General features: G+C 43.1%; 1 protein-coding gene across 9 annotated transcripts in view; it reads left to right on the top strand.

The window, feature by feature from the left end:
* The first annotated feature begins 697 nt into the window (after positions 1-697).
* Akap17b (A kinase (PRKA) anchor protein 17B) overlaps positions 698-16,705 on the top strand; it is a 38,254-nt gene continuing 22,246 nt past the window's right edge. For 2 of the 9 annotated variants that reach the window (XM_087599776.1, XM_087599781.1), the window contains exons 1-3: positions 698-1,036; positions 1,890-1,970; positions 9,246-9,347. The gene's annotated coding sequence lies outside the window, so the exon portion shown is untranslated. 9 annotated transcript variants of the gene reach the window in all.

Below are 16,705 nucleotides of genomic sequence, written 5' to 3'. Positions count from 1 at the left end.
CCCCCATTCCCGTGCAATGGGTACTGCAGATTCACCCCGCCACATTCTAGCTTTTACATCTGTGCTACAAATCTGATCTGGCTCCTCTTGCTCACCTCCCCCCAGTTTTGGCTCTCTTTCTTTTTCTTTTCCTTTTTCTTGTTCTTTTTCTTTTTTGAGACAGGGTTTCTCTGTGTGGCTCTGGCTGTCCTGGAACTCACTGTGTAAACCAGACTGGCCTCGAACTCAGAGATACGTCTGCCTCTGCCTGCGCTGGGATTAAAAGGCTCGTGACACTGCGCTGGACTAGCTTTCATATACTAGTTTATTTGAGAGAAGAGAGAAATGGTGCGTGTGGGGGAGTGTGTGTGTGGGGGTGTGGGGTGGTGGTGGTGTTGGTTGTGGTGGTGGTGATGGTGGTGGTGGTGTCTGCAATCTCTAAATCACATAATTAGGCGGTTGGGGTAGGCGGTGAGTAACCTGGACAAAATCTTGGGCTAGTTAGAACCCTGCAACAGAATTAACTTTGGCCTTAGCTTTGCTACACAGGAGGGGCGGGGTTACTTTAATGTTTGCTCAGAAGGCGATTGGCCCTGGGGAAATCCAAGGGGCGGGTCTAGTCGGTGGTTGCCATTGGTTCTGCCCTCAAGTCGAGGGATGGCAGCGAAGGGGGCGGAGCTCACGAGGGAGTCAATTGGTCCGCAGGAGCCCACCAAGGGAGAGGAGCTGGCAGGCGTGCAAACGTGCACCCTGCAGCCCCCAGCCGGGAGTCAGGAGGCAGCTACCCGGAAGCTCACGAGGCCTGCAGGGGGCGAGGGGCGCTCGTGGCGCTCGTGGCGCTCGTGGTGCCCGGGGCGTTGGCACAGCACCCGCGCCTGCGTCGCTGTCTCAGATGCGGTGAGGAGGATTCAGTGTCGCGACCATTCAACAGCTGGCCTCGCCCGCAGCAGTCTCAGAGAGCGACCAGGAGGGTTGATCGTTGACGCTGCGGCGGCTGGAGGGAGGTGGCGGCAGGCGCGGTGGCGGTCCCGCTACCTCAGCGGAACCAAGCGTGAAGGTACAGCAGCTGCTGAGGCGCCGGGTAAATCCCCCCCCCTCCCCGCCCAGCTCTGCGAATCCACCCGGCGGCTGCGTCCTTCTGCGTCCCCTTTGGCCGGCCGCCCTGGCCTACGGGAGTCTTGGGTGCCTGGTAGACAGGGTCACGCTGGACCCTGAGTGAGGACTTGGGAGGGGTTTTGCAGAGAACCCAGGTAGCCAGGCCTGCTCTAGGCGGAATCAGGTTTTCTAGAGATGCCCCTAGGCTTTCCCCCTGGATCCATTCGGCTGCTCTCCTGGGTCTTGGTGCCGCACTAGGGGGCGCTGTGGCTGCTGCTGCAGCTGAGGTCACTGGGAGATTTTCCTTAGGGTGTACTAGATTGCTTAGGAAAACTGAAGGATGTCCTCCCTGCTGTATGCAAAAGCCAAGGGCTCTAGTTCTCAACCTGCTTCAGTGACATTCATTCCAGTTAATCACTACCAAGGGTCCGTTGCCTCTGCCCACTGATGACCACCAAGGGCCTTGTGAGGTTCCTAGCGTAGGTGGAATTAAACTGCTTCTAATTTGACCAAGAAAGCAGGGTAAACCTCTAAGCCTATGGAATGCATAGTCTTGAGCTTTGAGTAGATGGGCAAAAGTATCGGAAAGGAAGCAAGGTGGGGAGACTCATGCAGTGGTACTGCTGTCTCTGAGCATGTTGGTCACTGGGACTAGTGCTGTTTTTACATTTATCATCTGCTTATTGTGATTTTATTTGAAACCTGTCATTACCTGAGCACTTTTGAATGTCACTAACTCTAAACTTGTGTTGATTGGAACCCTGGGACCCTGGATTCCAGTATGGGGACCCCCTTGGTCTTTTTATTTCCCGCAGGGTCTCAAAGATGGTGCCCATTTTGCCTGATGCTCTTCCTGTCTCACATCTAGCTTTGAAACCTCATACTGTTGAAATACTGTAAGTTTGTGCAGTATAATTCATAGGGATGCCTTTTCATTTGTGAAAATGTAGTGGGAATCTCTCAAATTCAGTTTTTAAAGAATTTTTTAAAGCATGTGAGATTCTAGTAGCCACCTATTTCTGGGTTCTGTATTTTATTACTGTGTGGGGAGTGTGTCCTCTCAAAAGGATGGAGTAACTTGAAGCATGGGGTAACTTCCACGAAAGTAGTTTTTAACTTCAGTCCTTGTAAAGCACACGGGAAAGTGGAATAAGCCTCTGGGCACCGGTGCCCAGAGAATAGCAGCTGCTGGACACGTCAGAGGATGGCTGGGCCTGACTTGAAGAGGAATCATAAGGTAGAGGGTAGGGCATGCAGATCTTCTGAAGTAGGTGGACTCAGGGTCTCCCATTTCTTCTTAACCAAATATCACACGAAAAAGTGTGGCTCATTTGTCTATTTTCGATATCATACACTCAGGTCAAGTGTAGCCTCTTACTAGATCCATGTGTCATCTCCAGCATCAGAAGAAATGGTAAGGCTTGTTGCTTAGAGAATGTGGATTTGAAGATCAGGCAATACAAATGGTGGTGATGTGTGTGTGTGTGTGTGTGTGTGTGTGTGTGAGAGAGAGAGAGAGAGAGAGACAGAGACAGAGACAGAGACAGAGACAGAAGAAGCTCTCTGCTGCTGAGGCTAGCTATGCCTTTTATTTTCCCAGCATGCACCCCTGCCTTTGCCAGATAAAAGAACTTTTTTTTCAGGATGGAAAAACAATCTTACTTTAATTATAATTATAGGATCTTTTTAAAGAAATAATATTTTATTAATCCTTTGAGAATTTCATACATTCATACAAAGTATTTTAGTCATATTTATCCCCATTATTCCCCCCAATTCTTCTCAGACACCTCCCAACACCACGTTCTCTTTAAAAAAAAATAACCCATAGAGTCCAATTTGGGCTGCCTATATATTCATGGGTTGGGGGCCATCCACTGCAGCAGGCTGGACCTTTAACAAAAGCCAACTCTTCCTCCCTCAGAAGCCATTAGCTATTAGTAGTTGAGAGAAGAGTTTTGTTGGTGGTAGTAGTTTAAGAATTCAGATTCAATCTCCATTCAGGTCTACAGAGGTTTTTTTTTGTTTGGTTGTTGCTGTTGTTTTTGTTGTTTCCAACATATTCCTGGCTTTTTTTTTTTTCGGACCTGGGGACCGAACCCAGGTCCTTGCGCTTGCTAGGCAAGCGCTCTACCACTGAGCTAAATCCCAACCCTTTTTTTTTTTTATTCCTGGCTTTTTAAGAAGCTTAAAAGCTCAGTTGCTGGTGGAGGCAGGTCACAGTTGAAGCAAACAGACTGCATGGCATATAGGGGATATTTCTCAGAAGAGACAGTAGGACTGGAACATATTAAGGAGGTCCAGTGAAAATGGAGTAATAATAATAATGGCTTATATTAATTATGCTTACTTGGAGCTAAGTATTTGCTCATTTCATGCGATTCTTCAAATCTCTCTCTCTCTCTCTCTCTCTCTCTCTCTCTCTCACACACACACACACACACACACACACACACACACACACAAAGACTGGGCATGGTGACTTACGCCTGTTATTCCAGAACTCAGGTAGAGACAGAAGGATTAAGACTGGGCATGGTGACTTAGGCCTGTTACTCCAGCACTCAGGTAGAGACAGAAGGATTAAGGTCCTTCCTGGCTACATTGGAGTCTAGCAGAGCTGTGGAAAACTCTGTCTTAAGTATACAGCAATGATAAGAAAGAGGTAACTCTAAGGTAGGTACTGGTGACTATTTGGAGTTGAGTATCTGAGATACAAAAATCTGAAATCTAAAACACTCTAGAATCTGGAGCCTGTCCTGATGCCACAAGTGGAAAAGCTCACATATGCCCTCCTGTGATAGAAGCTGCATTAAAAATATTGTATTCAATTACCTTGAGGCTATGCATAAAACATGCGAGTGAAACATGAATGAGCTCTGTGTTTGTAACTCGGTTTCACCCTCAAGCTATCTCCTTATATAGACAGTTATGATCTCAAACCTTCTGGATAAGGGATAGCCTACAGTTCAAACAGGTAACAGACCCAAGAAAATCCCCTAGCTGCTCGATGGCATTTAAAACCAGGACTACTTGAGCTTGACTGATTTTGGTTGTTGATTTTGTTTTTCTGCCACTATAAAGGTTCCATGAAGAAGACTTTGAAGGGTGGGTAAGGTTTATATGAAAGGGGATATTTGGCTAGGGGAATCTTCACCTTTGGAAGACCTCAAGGAAGACTTGCTCAACTAGCATGGGGACATGAACATAGAAATATGATATATATTAAGGATGCTGAGGTGGGAACGGTCTTGTTTGTAGTGCCTTAAGGGGAATTTGGGATTTGATGCAGTAATACCTCGAGGCTGCTGAGAAATTATTTACCTTGAGTGTGTATATGTGCGCATGTCACAGTAAGTGTGTGGTGCCCAGAGGACAACCTCAGTTACCTGACCTCACCTCCACCTTGTTTGAGCTGGGGTCTTTTTGTTGTTCCATCCTGGGTATGTCAGGCTAGCTAGCCTGAGCGCTGCCACGGACCATCTCACTGCAGGTCCACCGGAGTTACTGACGTGTGTGCTGCCACACCCAGCTTCATGTAGGTTCTGGAGATCTGAACTCAGAGCCTCACACTTGCATGCCAAATGTTTATCTACTCACTGAGCCATATTGTCAGTCTGGCATGTTCAAAATCTTTGAGCAAGAAACAGTATGACAAAAGTAAAGACTGGTGTGAGTTCCCTGGGTCTCTGGGCCTATGTCTCTTTCCTCTTTTCTTTTCTTTTCTTTTCTTTTTTTTTTTTTTTGAGGATCTTGTTCAGGTGTGAGTGTATTTAATTATTGTTTTTGATATCTCTAAACCCCCAAGGGAGTACGAAATGCATGCAACCGAGTGGGTTCTTGGGTCTGCTATATAGGAAAAGGAAGCTAGGAGCCTTGTGTGAAAGTCAGCCCCTAATGAGTAGGCTTTAGCCTATACGATTTGATTTCTGGTCTGTATTATTTTTCTTTCTTTTTTTTTTCCAGAGCTGGGGACCGAACCCAGGGCCTTGCGCTTGCTAGGCAAGCGCTCTACCACTGAGCTAAATCCCCAACCCCTGTATTATTTTTGAGACAGGAATTCACAGAGATCCATCTGCTTCTGACTTTCACTGTTGGGATTAATGGTGTGAGCTACCATGCCCAGTAGCCTGTACTACTTAAAAAAAAAAGCAATTGAATTGGGGAAAGGTCAGCATTGAAAACCTGAAGATTTCATTACAAACCAAGACCTTTAGCTTATCTTGAAAGTCTACAAGGTCTGGGTGGCTTCATACACACAAGACTGAGCTTCACAGAATGAACTCCTTTAGCCGGGGCAGCTGAGCATTGCTTCTCTTTTTCAGCCTCTCCACCTCCTTTCTCATGGCCTTGGAGCCTCTGGACACTGGACCTAGGGGACCAGGCCCCATCTAGAAGATTCCAATCCCAGATTCCCTTCTTGCCTTATCACACAATCAGAAAATTGTCAGCCAACTTCCCATAGCACTGTCTTCGTGAAATGAACATAATCCTGGCATGCTGGCACGCTGCAGATATCACCATGGAAGGGAGAGCTGCCTGCCAGGGACTGAGCAGCGTCTCTAGGCAGCTTCTTTTCTCGGGCCTGGGACCGAAAGCCTGTTATTTTATGACACATTCTGTTGGATCTGTATTCTTTTCTTAGACACCAGTTTTCTTGCTGCTACATACTGAATGAATATAGGATCTGGGTCAAGATGTTAAAAAATAGTTCAGGGCTAAAAAAAAAAAAAACAGAAGGAAAACAATTAAAAATATCATGCTAGCTTAGAGTGTGGAAAAAGAAGGGCGAATGATATAATTGTATTATTTCCCTCAAAAAATATTTTAAAGAGTAGCATGCTAAAATTATTAACCTAGAAATCTCTGCAAGCATTTAAATCTTTTTTGTGTGTATATGTGTGATGTGTATATATGGTCATGTGTGTGAGAGGCGGTACATGCATGCCACATCACACATGTGGCAGTCAGTGGAAAGCCTCCGGTATCAGTCCTTAGCTTCTACCTTGTTTTAAGACAGAGTCTCAGGCTATTGAATATTGCATTTGTCACACTGACTGGTCCTTGAGCTTTTGAAGAATCTCTTGCCTATATCTCCCATCTCGTCATAGGAATATTGGGGTTATAGACACGCCGTACTGTGTCCAGGTATAAATGGGTTATGGGGATCTGAATTCACATCCTTCCACTAGTGTGGTTGCCACTTGTGTGCCTTACCCATGAAACCGTCTTCCAGCCCCATAAGCATTCTGTGTTCTAGCTAGATATAAGTCCCTGCTGTGTTAGCACTGGACAACATTATACAAGTCTGTCCAGGAACTGCAGGGCATTTAGCATTAGTGGCCCCTGCTTACCAAATAGTGATGAGGTGCCCTCCTAGCACAATTGTTCTGATAACTAAAGTTGTTCTGCTACACATTCCATTGCTCTTGAGGGGAATAATAGTGGCACATTTAACACCTACAAGCACATCCTCAAGAAATCTAACATTTCATGTGGAGAAATGTTAATGGTGTCATTGCTAATCTGTGGTGCAAAGTATTCTGGTCCTCTTATGGCATTTTCTGCATCAGATTCCAGTTACTCGTCCTAATTTCTGTCTCTTTTTGACTCAATTCTTTGAGAGTGAGCTCATTATAGCACACTACTACAGCTCCCAATGTGTCTAATGGAGTAGGTGATTGGTAGGTACACCCGAATTACTCTCAGTGTTCATTAGTGCTAATAGCTCTAGTCTAAAAAAGCATGCTAGCCTTGCATTACCATTGCACAATTGGCCTTGAGATGCTGGTGTGGGATTCTAAATACAGAAGTAACACCTTTGGAAAGGAGTTGTCAGGCAAAGTCGCTGTTTAACTTAGCTTTGTCCCTATTGAGTTTCTCTTGCCTCCCAGATGTTCTTGGCTCTGGGGTAAGCTGTTCTTGTCTGGTGAAGCAGACATACATTCCCTGCTCTTATGGAACTTACAGATGAAGGGATGAAGGAAAGGAGTTACAAACACTAGTCTAGGTGTCAGAAGAACGGTGCCCTTTTAACTGTTCAGGGATAGCATCTCAGAGCAGGAGACTAGACATTTGAGTCAAATCGGAAAAGCAAAAGAGGCAGGCAAAGCCATAAGCAGTGTGCCTAATGTCTTGTGTCCAGTAAAGAGGCCCATGGGACTGGGGTGGAGAGGAAATTCAGGAGAGACGAGGTGAGCTGCATTGACCAAAGCAGGCAGAAGCCACATTTTGAAGGTAAGACGTTCAGATTTCCTTTAAAGCATGGTTGGAAGCCACTGGAGGGTTTTGAGCAGGTATCTGACACGATTTGGTTTAGGGTATTTTAAGTCAGGCATGGTGGCACACACATCAGGTTCTAGTTACTTGTCTTGGTTTCTGTCTCTTTTTGACTCAATTCTTCAAGGGTGATCTCATTATAACACACTACTACAGCTCCCAATGTGTCTAACGGAGTAGGTGATTGGTAGGTACGCCCGAGTTTCTCAGTGTTCATTCATCCCAGCACTCAAGAGGCATTACTGTGAACAGGAGGATTGCTGTGAGTTTGAGGCCAGCCTGAGTTACATTCTGAATTTTGGACTGGCCTGGGCTCTGGTGTGTCTGCCTGCCTCAAAAATATGTGAAAATTTTTGTTTTAAATCATGTTGGCACTTATCTAGGGTAAGAATAGAAGAAGAAAGGCTAGTTAGGAAACTTCCAGAATGATTCAGGTTAGGGTGGTGGAAGATTGGGCCTAGGAGGTAGCAACAAATGGGAAATGGGTTCAAGGTGAAGGGACTGAAACTGAGGAGGGAGGGCTAGCTAACTCCTAGGTTTTCAGGCTGATGCCCTAAGTGGAGGTGCCTATACTTAGGGAAATGAAAATTATTGGGTTGGAAGTAGCTGGTGTGAAGTGGAGGGCAGGATTGGGAGATGGGAATTAAGGTGCTCTTTGCTTGCTGAGATGCCAAGGAGAAATTCCACTGGAGACAATGAATAGGCAGTTGAATATGAATCTCAGGTTGGCAGAGCTTGAGAACACATAAAATTAAATGCAAATTAAAGGTGCTCTGGGGTGTCAAAATATACTAGCATAGACATCACACATAAAATGATAATGATCCAGTGTGATCAGGGCTGCGAAGAAATCAGGCATGGGGACACTGCTGATGGCCTGATTCTTTGCCTTAATGCTCCAGGAGACCAAATTGACAATAGGTAATGAGCTGGAGACAATTATTCCTAACCTTTGACATAGTGTATTTTGAAGAAACAATCTTTAAAAGCTTTATACAGAGCTTTTTATGCTGAGTGTCCATTCTTATAATAATAGTCTAGGGTAAGGCTCTTTTAAAAGGGGTAGTGAGTCCTTTTAGGAAAAGAAACAGAGCCAGGCATGATGGCTCTGGTCTGCAATTCCAATAGTTTACGAGGCTGAGGCAGGAGGATGGTGAGCTTGAAGCCAGCTGGGTTCCCTAGTGAATTCCAGACTAACCAGGGCTACGTAGGGAGACTCTTTCTTGGGAGGGGGTGGGGGGAGAAAAATACACACAAATCCCTAAAGAGAAGGAAGAAACCATTCTGGTTTCATTCTGTTGCTGTGATGAAACACTATGACAGAAAGCAACTTAGAGGAGGAGAGGGCTTATTGGGCTTATACTGCCAGGTTGAAATCTGTTATTGAGAGAACTTAAGGCCAGATTCCAAGGCAGGAATGTGAAACAGAAACCATAATTGGCTACTGCTTGCTAACTCACTCACAAGCTCATGCTTTCTCACATAAACCAAGTCATATTGCCTAGGGATGGTGCTGCCTGCAGTGGACTGGGCCCTCCTGCATCAATTAGTAATCAAGGCAAACCCCTACGTGAGTATAATCTAGGCAGTTCCTCAATTAAGGTTTTCCTCTTAAATGACTCTAGGTTGTATAGCAAGTTGACAGTCAAAGATAATTAAGATACTAACCAAAGTTATAGTAACCCCCATATAGAATCTCCCTATATATAATTTTCATACATCCATATCTGGAACTGTTAATAAAGCAGGGGCAAATCTTGGAGAGCGTCGATGTGTAGGTACAAGTGTGTAAACCTTACAAGCCATTCATGGTAAAAATGATAAACCTTTGTATTATTTATTTGTAAATCACTTCTTTCACTTTTGACTTTGTTCCTGTTTCTCTCTGACAGTGTCCCTTGCTTAGGATGCTACAGCACAGTGCTCAACATGAAGAGTTCCCATGAATCGTGGCCTTTGTGATATTTTCTTCTTTGACACATTTTCGGCATAAGGTATTGGGTAATATATCCTATTCCCTGAGACTTGGATTTGAATAAGTTCACCTTGGGGTTTTAGAAAGGTTGAGAGACAAGCTCTCAGAAACCCAGTGAGTACACTCTGGTGTAAAGATAGCATTTCCCCTGTAGGTGGCGACTGGTAGACAGGAATTTTGCTGGTAATTTTCAGACCAAAGCTACAAGCTGCAAAACACTGGCGATGTTGTGATAAGCATTTCCCACGAATAATACTCAGATTATTCAAGGAGTGAAGTAAGAGCCTGGCAGATACTCAGACACATTCCTTTAAATCCCCGATGACCTTTTTTTTTTTCATGTGAATAAGAGAAAGTAGTACGTCTGCAGCATCATGGGAAATTAATCCAAGATAGACAGCAGCTTTCTTGTCTGGAGGTGTTGAGAAAAGGTGTTTCCCAATAAAGTGCTAAAGAAGAGAAGAAAACGACTAAAGGACTTGTCGGACAGGTCTGCCAGCTGCTTGTGCGTATAGTTTTTAACTAGCTGCCTTCCTTGCTATCATGGATTCACCATAGCATGCAGAGTTATATAAACACATTATTTATTTTGTTTTCTTTTTTATTTGTTTATTGGTTGTTTTTTGAGACATTATCATGTTTCCCAGGCTGGCCTCAAATAGCCTTAGATTCCCTATGTATTCAAGTATGGCCTTGAACTTCTGGCCTTCCTGGCTCTATCTCCTGAGTGCTGGGATTCCAGGTCCATGCCCACCTTGCCTGGTTTATGTAGTGTTTGGGATGGGACCCAGGGTTTTGTGCATAAGGAAAACAGGAAATTAATTTGTACTGAGATAAATTAATGGCTCTGTTTTTCTCCTTTCCTGGGTTCCCTTCCTTTTGTTTGGGTTCTGGTTTTGAGACAGAATCTTATATATCCTATGCTGGCCTTGATCTAGTGATCCTTCCGTGTCTACCTCCTGATCGCTGGGATAACAAGCCATGTGCCACCAGGCCTGGTCAGTTGTCTTAGTTTTACAATTAAAATTCCCCACACTGAACTCTACCTTACAGCTGCATCTGAGTGGTGAGTGGCAGAAGAGGTCTTCTCTTAGTATTTCATTGCTGCCAATCTGTTGTGCCTGAATGGCTATGGGGTCTCTAAAATCCCCCTCTTCTCTGTCCAGAAAGTCTCAGTGTCTTATTTGAGTTCTTTCAGACCATCAGAATCTGGGGATTTCACAAAAAGTCATAAATTGGCTATTATTGCAGAGTTGACTGTTGCTTAAGTTAATGATGTGATTTTGATGTTATTCAAAGATCTGAGCACATGGTCAGTGTTGGTTTTTGAAATGATGTTTAGGTTAATGATATGCCCAGATAATGAGAGCATCTTCACTGAAGAGGTCTGGAATACTTGTATTTGAGCAAGACTTACTGAAGAGTCTGTGTTTGCCGGAAGATTGGCCGTTGGCTAGGTCGATTTGACCCAAATAAACGTTGGCTGCCTTGCTGACTTCCATAATGTGTTGGTAGAATTTGGTATGTCTTAGATGCTTTCAAAATGACAACCTTAAGGTTACGAAGCCTGGAGAAGAAAGAAAGGCAACAAAGGGCTGCTTTCAGACAGGAGCTGATTGCATTGACTGTCCCATTTTTTTTCCTGTTGTTACTGTTTGTGTGTCCTTCATGCAAATGTCCTTGCTGATATACTGACTGCAGATGCCAGAGAGTGAGAAAAACAACTGGTGGTCGTTGATGGGTACTTTTCCTATGACAGAATTGCTTTTAATCTTTCAAGGCCAATTTCAATCAATCAATCAATCAATCAATCAATCAATCCATGAAGTAGCTGATGAATTTCTCTGTCCTGAAATGAGAGAAAGCATTGGAGTGACTTTGGATGTCAGCTCTGTAGGATTTGTTAAGTTGGCCTTGCAATTAAAAAAAACCTGTTTCGGGTTGTGAACATCTCCAGTCTGTTTCCTTATCTCTAAGTTCTTTTTTTAAAATCCATTCCAGATGGTCATGAGCCACCATGTGGTTGCTGGGAATTGCACTCAGGACCTCTGGAAAAGTAGTCAGTGCTCTTAACCGCTGAGCCATCTCTCCAGCCCTGTCTCTAAGTTCTTATTCTTCTGTTTTCTAGGCAGCTTTGCTACCAGGTAGATCAGCAGGCAAGAGCAGATGGTGGAAGGCCAATGACTTGATAAGTAATGGAAGCAGCCATGTTTCCTGGGAATCTCCCAGCAACTTTCTGACGTTGAAGCATGTTGTGTGCAATATTCCAATAAAGCGCTAGACACAAGATACTGGTGAAGCCAGCTGTGGTGATGCACACCTTTAATCCCAGCACTCGGGAGGCAGAGGCAGGCAGATGGCCGTGTGTTTGAGACCAGCCTCATCTATAATGGCAAATTCTAGGACAACCAGGGCTGTATGGAAAAACCCTGTTTCAGAACAAAACAACAACAAAAAGAAAAGAATACTGGTAGAGTGCATGCTGTGTAAGCACTGTGGAGCAATCATACTTTTTTTTATAAATGGGCCATAAATAAAATAATTTAATTCTAATTAACTCACAAATGAAGACATTGCACAACTGATTTAAGTTCCTGTCCTGACTTTGTTCCCTGTGGCCTGGAAATGTCAACCAAATACACCATTTCCCTCCCAAGTTGTTTATGGTGGTTTATCAGAGCAGCAGGAATGCAGACTTGTACCAGGAGTGGTGTTGGTTTTATTATGAAACTTACCAGATGTTTTTTATGCTTTTGGACTATTTTTGTTAGAGGATTGAAGGGGATTTGGGCACTTTAAACCAAACAGAAACAAAAACAAATACAAAAAACAAAACAAAAAAAAAACCCAAAACATTGTGTACTCAGAGCTTAATGGGCTGCTTTACTGGGAGCTTAGAAGACTGAGACATGCGGACAGTAGACGTTTCAATGGTGAAGTTTGAGAAGGAAGCAAAGACTGTTGAGACCATTTGTGTTCTATTTGGGATTAAGAATCTATGATTGTTGGTCAGCTGAGGCTGAGGAGTCAGCCATGATTAATGAGCGAACAGCATCACTAAGGTGAAACTGGGTTTCAACTAAGACAGTGGATGTGAATCAGCTGGGGCTGAAGAATCAGTTGTGGGTAGTAAGAGACGAGCACATTCAGGGTGAAATCTTCGGGGAAGTGTTTTCTCACAGTCAGAACACAAAAGCTACGAATTAGAGGAGCCATGTTAGCATCTCAAGCCCGCAGTTGAACTTGTCAGTGTGTAACTGGCACCGATGTGGTTCCAGTGTGAAGGCATGAATGGGCCATGGAGAGCAGTGGAGGCTTGGTGCCTTGTGGCAGGTTTGGAGTTACCCCAGAAAAGTTCTGAGAGGCCATTGGTGAAGCCTCAGATGCAGTGGAGACGCCAAGATATTAGAGATTTCAGGATCGTGGGATATCCACTAGGGACAGTGGGAGGTGTGAAGTGGAGCCTGTCTAAGTCGAGGTGTGTGCTTTGCAGACAACAGACCTGAAGTGAGCTTGGTTTTCCAAGCCCTTTGAAGCCCGGAAGATGGAGTCTCAGATGTCAGCCATTGAGCTACACTGGGGCCGTTAGTCTTGCTTAAGTATGATTGCCCTTGTGCACAGTTCTTCCTTTTTGGAGTAAGTTCTTAAATTGTCTTTAATTTTATGAGAGCCCACAGAAAAGAGACCTTGAACTTTTAAAGCATTTAGCATTTATTTTAAGCACTAGAGGACTTTTAAAGTTGTACTGTATTTTATCTTAGGCTATTAACATGAGATCTTGGAGACAAATACGAGGATGTGGTTTCTACTAGACTCTTAAACCTTTTTGAGTAAACTGGTCTATGAGCTTGACCGTGATTGATGAAAAGGATGAGACTAGTGGTAATTCATTCTACTGCTACTGCCAAATGAAGCAAGGCTTCTTGTGTTTGTTCAATGCATGATTTATTTTTAAATTTAATGTGTGTGTTTTAAAAGGTAAATCATCAGATCTACTCCCATCCTCCATGCATTTCCCCTCTGAGTTATCCCACCCAGATCCCCCTCCAACTTCATGTGGTTCTTATAAACTAACTGAGTGTCCTCAGTGCTGCCGGTATGTGCATGGGTATAGGACCATTTTGAATAGCCTCTCTGGGGCCACATCTCTTAAGGAAACTGACTCAGCATTTCCTAGAAGCTAGCAATTGCTATTAGCTCCTCAGCTAAGGGAGATAATGATGGCTTACTGACCTCCTTCCCATTCCACGCTGGGAGTTTGTCTGGCTTATGTGGGTTTTGTGTGTGTTATTGCAACGGCTGTGAGTTCATGTGTGCAATAAAGCTGTCCTGTACAGAAAATATGGTCTCATTGCAGAACTCCATTGTAGCTAGCTCTTAAAATCTTTCTAGTCGTCTTCCACGGCAGTTTCTGAGCTTTGAGAGGAGGGCGTGTGATATAGAGGTACCATTTAGAGCAGAAAACACCAGTCTCTTCCTTGCACGTTGACTTCTTGTAGATCTCTTCATTAATCACCATCTATTGCAAAAAAAGGAGTTTCTCTGATGAGGGTCGAGAGATGCACTAATCTATGGATATAAAGGTAAGAACATAGGAGGCAGTTGATTTAGCAAACATTAGTAAGTTCTCCCAAGTACTGTGGTCTACCCAGCTACAGTTTTTTGGCTCAGTTAACAGTACCAAGCATGGATTTCAGCTTACTGAGCCAACCTTCAATGCAATTGGCAAGTGGTCAGTTAATCCTAGAATATACAGAAGCATGACCTCCTTAAACACAAAATTGGAAGGCAATTTGGCTTTCAGAGTCAATTTTATGTCATAGCCTAATAACCTGATGTTAGAAATTCCAGTTGTATCTATATTTTGGCTAATATGTAACAAATCCTAATATATCTATATCTATATCATCTGTATATATCTCACATATATAACATATATATATAATAGAAAGTAATCTATTTTATGTGAGGTTTTTAAAAAAGATTTATTTACTATGTATTACAATATTCTGCCAACATTATACCTGCATGCCAGAAGAGAGCATCAGATCTCATTTACAGATGGTGGCAGCCTTTGATCTCAACACTGTGGAGGCAGAGACAGGCAGATCGCTGAGTTCCAGGACAGCCAGGACTACACAGAAAAACCTTATCTCAAAAAAAGGAGGCAGGGACTGGAGAGATTGCTCAGTGGTTAAGAGCACTGGCTGCTCTTCCAGAGGTCCTGAGTTCAAATTCTGGCAAACACATGGTGGCTCACAGCCATCTGTAATGGGATCTTAACCACATGATGGCTCACAACCATCTGTAAATGAGATCTGATGCCCTCTTCTGGCATGCAGGTATAAATGTAGGCAGAATACTGTATACATAGTAAATAAATAAATCTTTTTTAAAAGCTCACATAAAATAGAGATTACTTTTTTAAAAATGCAGAGACCATGTGAAGAGAAAACTAAAGACGTTTATAGACCTATTTTTAAGAATGTTATAGGGTTCCTTAACAGATTTAATTAAATAAGGATTGGCACATTGACCTTTTGGAGCTGGGAAAGTATTCTGGTTTAGAAGAAAGTACTTGCTAGTGTATTAATATATAAATATTTTTAAGACATGCCTATTCTTAAACAGGTTGTAAATTAAACACTTTGCAGATAGTTGAGTGATTGCCAATGGCAGGAGGATTCCAAAAGGCAAGAAAATTTGTGAAAATAATGGTTATTTCCACTCTGGTGATCATGGTCTGTATACATGTGTCAAGACTTACTAAAATGTACACTGACAACATTTGTTCACTTTATGTTATAAAATGGATATTATACATTAACCATGTCTCTATCAAACAGTCTTTATATTTTTGTGGTCCTGGGGATGGAACCCAGGGCCGCCTGCATGCTAGACAAGCTTTCTTTCTACCACTGTGCCTCATTCCCAACCCAAATCAATCAAGCAGTTTTCTAAAAATCACCTGCACAACCTGTGATATGGCCAGTAACACAGTTGGCATGTGACCCTTTGTTTCTAAGAATTGTACTGCAGTCTCCCAGGCTTCCGTCATGACTCATACAACCTTCAATTCTGGCATTAGATGCTAGTGAGGACACATGGAGTGCTTCATTGGAGGTGGAAAGGGGACTGTTGTATTAGTTTGTTGTGACCCTGTCCTAGGCACGTGTGTGTCTGCAGTTGTCAATTACTTCTTGGTAATTGTTCTATGAGAGGTTGCTTGTCTAACATGTCTGAGGTTCTGGGTTCCATTTCTAGCACAACTGAATGAAGAAACAAATAGTAAATAGTTAAAGTCTGCAAGGCAAAAGGGGGAAGTGCCTCTCCTCTACTTCCAACCTACTTTCTAGAGGAAATATTGCTAACAATTTGGTGTATGTAACTTTAAATTTTATGTATGTGTGTTTGTAGGCATACATACATGTTTACATTATTCTATGAGTTTACTATATTTCATTTTTGAAAATATTAATTATTCTGCAACATTTTTCTGAATCTATCATGGGTACTCCATCTTATCAGCAAATACACCTCCCTCTCTTCCCTTCCACCTCCTTCCTCCTTTCCTTATTCCATCTTCCTCTGTTCTCTTTCTCCCCCCCCCTTGTTATTTTTCTTTAGTTTTTATTTAAAAATCCTTTCATGCAATACATGTTGATTATATTTCCCTATCCCTACTCCTTCCAGATCCTCCCCTTGTCCCTAACCACTCAACTTTATGATCTCTTTCTCCCTCCTCCTCTCCATCTCTCTGTCTCGTTCAGTCTCTCTGTCTGTCTGTCTCTGTGTGTGTTTGTCTCTCTGCCTCCCCGTTTCTCTTTGTGTGTGTGTCTGTCTCTTTCTCTGCTCCCCCCAGTCATGTCTGAGGCGCCCTTCAACAACAGGTGCCACAGAGGACTTGATTGTCTGTAACTCTGGGCCAGGTGTTACACTGATTTCCCATGGCATTGCTGCAGCACTGAAACTCTGATAGATGCAAAAATCCAATTACTTGATATGCACTAGGCCCTTGACAGATTTTTAAATAAGAATTGAAAATTAGCTTTCTATTCCCGGAAAGTAATTGAAAATCCATGTGCATTTAATTTTAGGATCTAAAGTCTATGACTAGCTAAGGGGTGAGAACAACTGGTTTTGTTATTGCTGTCTTAGGGAAATTGGAATTTGAGAATCCGAGTTGTGATGCTTTGAAAGGGAGCATTTAAAAAGTTAAAAATTTTAATTGGCACATAATTTTAAAGCTCAACGTACAATTATAAGTATTCAAGGGACATAATTTGACAACAGATGTATGCAATGTGTAATGCTCAAATTAGAGTACGATATGTCTGTCTCCTCAGACATGCATCATTTCTGAGGTGGAGAATATTT

Source organism: Rattus norvegicus, chromosome X (genome assembly GCF_021556685.1).
Source record: "Rattus norvegicus strain SHRSP/BbbUtx chromosome X, alternate assembly SHRSP_T2T, whole genome shotgun sequence".
NCBI classification, from domain to species: domain Eukaryota; kingdom Metazoa; phylum Chordata; class Mammalia; order Rodentia; family Muridae; genus Rattus; species Rattus norvegicus.
This window is presented reverse-complemented; position numbering and strand designations above follow the sequence as displayed.